This window comes from Haliaeetus leucocephalus, unplaced genomic scaffold, assembly GCF_000737465.1.
Source record: "Haliaeetus leucocephalus isolate CR32 unplaced genomic scaffold, Haliaeetus_leucocephalus-4.0 Scaffold186, whole genome shotgun sequence".
Lineage (NCBI taxonomy): Eukaryota > Metazoa > Chordata > Aves > Accipitriformes > Accipitridae > Haliaeetus > Haliaeetus leucocephalus.
The window spans coordinates 85,013-90,848 of NW_010972622.1; positions in this window are offsets into that span (position 1 = coordinate 85,013).

Below are 5,836 nucleotides of genomic sequence, written 5' to 3' on the forward strand. Positions count from 1 at the left end.
GGGGGGGGGGGGTGCGGTATTGGCGGCTGATTTGCAGGGCTTCGCTAATTGCTGGCCCCGTGCACCGGCAGAGCCTGCTTCTTCCTAAAGTTGTAAGTCCCGGAATTACATATAGAAACGCCTATATATATATATATATATATATATATATATATATACCTATATAAGGTAAAATCCTTGCTCTTCCCAGAAAGGTTTCGGGGATAGGGAGAGAAGGGGGGATGGGGGGAGGGGGCTGCGAGGTTGGGGGAAAAAGACATGAATAGAAATGTATTCCGGAACCCAAAACATTGATTTAAATATATCCAATAAATTCCTTTTCTCCAGCAATACTTCATTCTGCCCAAACACCTCAGACTCATGCAGGGCTTTGACATTTATAGTTCAGACTGATGCAACAACTTTATTCCAAGGCTGAGGGAATATTGAATAAAGATGGAGAGTTAATAAAGTAATTTTTACCTACGCACATCCTTCCCCCCCCCCCCCCGAATATATGGGTTTCAATAAGCACCAGCAGAATAAATAAATATCTACAGGTAGTTCTCTTAAGGCTATGCTGGATATTTTTTTTTTTAAAGGAAAATAAAGCACGAAACAAAACGGCAGCAATCAAAGCATTAAAAATTTCAAGGCGTGAAGGTCACAAACTGGGCGGCTCTGGACTCTCTCGCTTTCTCAGGGGGGAAACGCAACTTTATTTGCTCCGTCTGCGTCCCCCCACCCCCCGATTCCCACCCAAATATATCTGGGTTTGAGGAGTCGCTTCTCCATCCTCTCTTCCCCATCTCCCTTCACCCCCTCGGTGCGTTTGGGGGGGCTGCCCTCGGATTTCTTACAAGTGCATCAAAAAAAAAAAAAGAAGAAATTCCCCGGATTTCTTACAAATGGCCCCAAAAAATCCTATTTTCCCCTTTTTATTGCTTGTGGATTGATGTTTCCCCCCTTCCTTTTGCTTTTTAACCGGAGTTTAGAGCTGTGCCTCTTGTTGAAGTGTTTGGATTTTTTATTTATTTAACACCCCCCCCTTTTTTTTTCTCTGTAAAATAAGTCTGCAGGGACGTGTGAAGAATAGTTGTACAAGAATCTGGCTCTTTTGTCTATAAAGCAGCCCTCCCACCGCTCTCCATCCCTCGTCCCCCCACCAGCACAACCGTGTCGAGAAACACTTTGGGAGGGACAAAACCCAGAGAAACGCAGCACCTCGGCAGAGAAAAGGGAAAAAAAAAAAAAGGGGAAAAAAATTTGAAAAAATCTCATTTTGAGCTTTATTTCTTTTTCCTACCTAGGATGAGGGCTGCGAAATATAGATCTGGTTACCATCGCGGGGACATTTTTAAGTACAAAGCGCCTTTTTGACAGTACTGAAGAAAAATAAGTATGCATTGTCTCTCCGGATTCATTGTGTTGGCTATTACCATACTGACCGTTTGGTAACCTGTACCTCAGCCCATTAGCAATCTGTGCTTTCCAGAAAAAAATGAAGTACCTATCTACTGGGGGTTTGTTATCCCGTGTTTAATAATAATAGGAAAAGCGGGGTAAAAGCTCGCGGTGGATGAACTCTGCCTCCTTGAGATGCGGGAGGTGGGAATCAGTTTTGGAGTGGAGTTTTATTCCGAGCTTGTTTTAAGGTGATTATTGCACAATTAGTGGTAGGAGAACTAAAAACCTCTGTGTATATATATTTTTTTAATTATTTTTTTTTAATAGTTGGGTTCCCTCTGCCATAGGCAATGACACGTAATTAATTAAATTTTATTTTTTTCCTACCAACTCGAAAGCAGCGAGTGCAGAGAAGAGCTTTTCTTTTTGTCCCTTCCTAATGCAAATAGACAAGGTCTAATTTATGCAAAGAAATATGCAAATGTTTAATTGATTTTTTTCTTAAATCTGTTGTCAGTAAAAGTAATGAATCGGCCTAAAACGATTTTAATAAGCAAAGCCTGTCACCCAAAGTCCTAGCCTTCACATTTTTCTTTTGAGCCTCTTTCGTCTCAAAGAAACTAATAATGTAAATATTTATCCCTTCATTTTAACGTATTAAAGATGAATCCCTCTTGTTTGCGAACGAACTGAAAAAATAAAATAAAATATGCAAACCACTTTCTCCATCTCTCCCTCCCCCCGCCTTCTCACCCCACCCAGGAATTCAATTTTCTTCAAATCTCGTTGAAAGTGGCTTTTTAAAAAGTGGGCGCATTTTAATATTGGTTAGACAGCGTGACCTGAATTTCACCTCAACTGTTTGACTTGATCCAATAGGTCACTGCCAAGGAGTTATTGATGGGGGAACTCCATTGAAATTTCTCTCCTCACAAATGGCCTTTAGATCTTCTAGCGAGTTCAATAACTAGTTATAATGTAGAAGGGGAAAAATGAAGCCCAGAGGCAAACTAATTTGATGTTTCATTTTTATGCTGGAGAAATTGTTGGTTTTTGTTCCTCTCACCTCCCGCTCGGCCCCTCTCTGCCTCTCCAAAAAGGAGGGGGGGGGTGGAAAAAATAAAAATACTCTGGTTTGAGCGAAGCCCCCTCTTAGACGAGGTTTGGCTCTGCTAGAAATATCTGCTATTTTATTTATAATTTAATTGGCATTGGCGCTTCAGCCCGGGAACTCCTCGGGACTCGGTATAGCGGGGAGCCCAGCAAGACTGAAACTTGCTGCTTGGTAGGAAACACACTTTTTTTTCCTTTTTTTTTCCTGTTTTTTTCTTGGTTTTTTTCCTTTTCTGTTTTTCTTTTTTTCCTTTCTCTTATTCTTTTTTCTCCCCCCCCCCCCCCACTTTTTGGGGGAAGGGTTTTGTTCAAAATAAATCAAAGGCACCAACAACCAAGTTGCAACTCTCCCCTCTTCAACTTCTCCTGGGGTTTAGCGGGACCAGGCAGCCCCAGCTTTCTGCTCCCCAGCAAATCGACCCCCTGGAAGAGACGCTCGGATCTGGAGCGGAGCAATAACCCTCACCCTCATTTTATTCCCCGGGTTTTTATTTGTGCGCTGGGTCACCCTAGTTCATGTGACCACATCTGGGCTCTTCTCTGGTTTGGTGGCCTTGGGGAGGGTTTTCTCCCTTTTGCTTCCTTCAGATCCGTTTTCTTTCAGGCTTAAAATATTTATTTGAATTGGGGGAGGGTTTATTGCAGGGAGGGGTGTCCGAGAGGCAGAGGAGGACTCAGCTGGAGGATGCTTTTAAGTGATATATATACAGGAGCTAAGATTTCTCCTTGACTTTTCGTAGACAAAGACGACTTATACTGACCCACCGGATAATTGCTGAACCCTGGGTTAAGTTGAAAAGAAAACATTGGGCTTGTATTGGGGAAAGGGCGTGTTTTGGGCGGGGGTGTGTGTGTGAAAGTTGCAGGAGAAAGTGTCCAGGGGCTGCAGCGAGCCCATTAGCAGATCTATGGCTGTTATTGTATGGGATGGAAACATATACAAACTTGAGGCTGATCCTTCTTGTTGGAGAGAGCTTCTTGCTTGAGTGGTACTTATTGCTCTCACCCCGTGGAAATCTTCCTCCGGGATGACAATATTAATAATTAACATTATTCCCACCCACCCCCCCAGCCTCCTCCCCCAGACCCCCTCGGGTTGCAAATCCACTTCTAGGCTCCATAATCCCAAAACCTTCTTGATGGCTTGGGCCGGGGAGAAGGAGGTGGAAAAAGTTTCTGTGTAGGGACAGAGGATAAAAATTAAGGTGAGGGTTTTTTCCACCCTAAAGTTAATCCAGCCCCAGCTGGGGGGGGTTATACCAGGGAATTTTGGGAGGGGGGAGCCCTGACCCGCTGTTGCTGCAGAGGAAACGTGGCCGAGATGGCTCAGCCTTCACTTGCAGGGATGCAGACCCCTTGGCCTGGCATCAAAATGGGGTGGGAGGGGATAAAATAAGTGAAAACTCCCTCTTTTCGGTGCATTTTGAGTCCTCCCAAGCGAAGACGAAGCCCAGTTTTTACCAGGCTGTGCCCATCCCTTTTTAAAACCCTTTGCAATTAAAAATCAGTCTCGGGGGGTGCTGCCTCCGGGGACGCGACCCAGCACTTCTTAAGCAAAAGCAGCCAAAAAACCATGCAGAAAATCCTCTTCTTCTTTTTTTTTTTTCCCACCTCGGTTTTCAAATGGCCGCGTTGCTCTGAGCCAACCCCCCCCGGAGACACCCAGCCCCCGTCCCTGCACCTCGGAGGCTGCTGAAAGCTCGGATCAATACCCCGCTGTTATTAAAATCCTTGGGTATCCCTTCCTCTGGATGCAGGTCAATGAAAAGTGGGGCGAGGAGGGATGGAGAGGTGGACGACAGGCGTGGGGAGTGACACGGGTGGGACTTGGGCGGGGGGGGATCCTGCCCCGGTGGGGCCGGGCAGCATCACATGGAGGGCAGAACCGCAGCCGGCTGCAGATGTGGAACCGATGGGATGAAGGGGAGGATGATGTAAAGTCCCGGTTTTATCGCCTTTCGGGCCGTGTTTTCAACTCTCTCGGTGTGTAAACACGCTCTTTAAACCCCACGCCACCCAGCTGCGCGCAGCTCCGCGCCCGTGTGCGCACCCCCAGCCCCGAGAGCTGGGAGCGGCGCAGGGAAACGGGGCTTTTCCCGGCGGGAATTCTGCTCCCCGGGGGGGGGGACAGGGACCGGGAGGGATGTCCCCTCCGCTCCCGCAACCCGGAGCCTGGCGAACCGCTTCGCCGAGCCATCACGTGTATTTAAATCTTAATAATAATTGCAATAATAATAATAACGCCCCGGGAAGGCGGTGCGGACACCCGGGAGCCCGCGGGACCCTTGTTAGTGTGGGAAACAGGGGATTTAACGCTGGGAAAGGCGCTCCCCGCTCCCTTTAATGTTTATTTATTTTTTTTCACTAGGGTACTTTCAGTTTAATCTTTCGCAGTGCAATAAACTATTATCTTAGTTAATCCCCAAGGCGAATCCATCAAAACCTTTTAATAAAACGTTTCGTGGCTTCCGCGGGGGCCTCCAGCAACAGGGGCTGAGGAAGGGCGAGCCCTGGGGTTGGGGTGGGGTTTTTTTTGGGGGGGGGGGGTGTCTCCCTAAAATTTTCTGGTAGTAAAATAAGGGGAGAGGGTCCCCCCCCTCGGCGGTGCCATTAGGATTCCAGCGGCATGGGGAGCTGCGGGAGCCATCACTCACGGCCCCGGGAGCAAAGGGAGCCGGGCTGGAACAAGAGGAGACGCGGGGATGATATAGAGAAGCAGGCCGCCAGCATCAATCCCGACCTGATAAGAAATCGGCTGCTTCCCTGAAAAAAAAAAAAAAAAAAAAAAAAAAAAGGAAGGGGGGGGAGAATTAAAAAAAATCACAGCCCACTTGCCTAGGCCGTTGAGGTTTGAGGGGAAAAATCGCCTTTTCCCAACGCTAAAGGTGCCCCCGGTCCTTTAGGTTTGCTGGGAAAACTGGAAAAGGTGAGCTGATTTGGGGGGAGAATAAAAGGGAAAAGAAGGGGAAAGCAGCCCTTCGCCCAGAGGACACGGTGAGGGTCGCTGCAAGGATCAGCCGACGAGGGGTTGTGCAAACCGCAGCTCCCCAAAATCTTCTTTTAAGCCCCAGATCTGGCTTGAAACATCGCGTTTGGGGCTTAAGTGAAGAATTAGGCGTTCGTGCAGCACGCTGAAAGCCTCCCATAAAATATAGGTTTGTTCATACTCCACTTCTCCCCTTACACATGACCCAGCCGCTCCAGCCCCAGCCTATTTTTTAAAGCTTTCTATTTCACCACAATATCATAGAGAATTAATTTCGACAAGAGACAGGTACCGAAGAGGAGCAGACACAGATGTAAAGTGTCAGCTTGAGTCTGCAGGTAAATATTTCCC